General features: G+C 32.7%; 1 long non-coding RNA gene across 1 annotated transcript; it reads left to right on the top strand.

Annotated features, from left to right (window-relative positions):
* Positions 1-703: 703 nt before the first annotated feature.
* On the top strand, positions 704-1,027 carry LOC109593604 (uncharacterized). The gene is made up of 2 exons (XR_002191065.1): positions 704-859; positions 946-1,027. It is a non-coding gene; the product is annotated as an uncharacterized LOC109593604 (long non-coding RNA).

Here is a 1,027-nt window from a genome sequence, read left to right on the forward strand (position 1 = left end):
GTACTATTGTGTTGTACTGATGTTTATGTGTACATTGTTTACATTATAATACTAGTGGATTAGACAATGTTGAGTATGGAAATAGTATCCTGTACTCAATATAGGTCAAATTGTCCATGCATTAGAAATAATGAGATTGATGTAGAGTGAGCTGTGCTTACCATATATGGTATCATTAGCAATAATCATAGTACATGTATTAATGGGCTACTGTACATGCAGTGCAAATTTCATTAAACAACAAACATCATTTTATCCTTACTCCTTGTATTTTGATTCATAATAGAATATAATGAGAAGCTTAAAGTTAAGGATGCTGAAATATTGGAAATAAAAACACAAGTAGAGGAGAAGAAACAGATTATTACTAGTTAGTGTATCATCGGTACATAATATTAGATGAAAGAATATTCTATTGATGTAGAAGATTATGAGAAACTGAAACTCAAAGTAGTTGATATGGAGGAACAATATCTCAAGGAGAAGCAGATCATTATTGGTTAGTTAACTATACACACAGCATGTATTAGATGAGAGAATATGTTTATTGTGTAGATGACAATCAAAATCTCATTTCTGAGAAAGACAAAGTTATAGCCAAACTGACATCACAAGTAGAGGAACAATCACAGAATGAGAAACAGTTCATTAATGGTTAGTGTATCATGCATCAATCAATAATTATTATTCTATGAATTTATAGACCTTAGAGCTAAAGTGTCTGATAATGAATTGTATACAACCAAACTAATGAAGGAGAAGTCACAACTACGGGAGAGAGTCACATCCTTAGAGGAACAATCCATCAAAGAGACTAGTTCTATTGGACTACAATTTAATTACCTGATCCCTTCAATGGGTAAATTATTCATGTACATGTACACATGTGAATGATTGTGTGTGTACTACACTGGTATTAGATATGATGTGTCTGTATTGTTTCAGATTCACTAGACTCTAGTGTCATTATAGCTGGACATAAGCTCTTTGTCCTACAAGGAGACAGGTCTGACTCACTCCAGTGGGA

This window comes from Amphimedon queenslandica, unplaced genomic scaffold (genome assembly GCF_000090795.2).
Source record: "Amphimedon queenslandica unplaced genomic scaffold, v1.1 AMPQUscaffold_646_Cont27336, whole genome shotgun sequence".
In the NCBI taxonomy this organism is placed as follows: Eukaryota; Metazoa; Porifera; class Demospongiae; order Haplosclerida; family Niphatidae; genus Amphimedon; species Amphimedon queenslandica.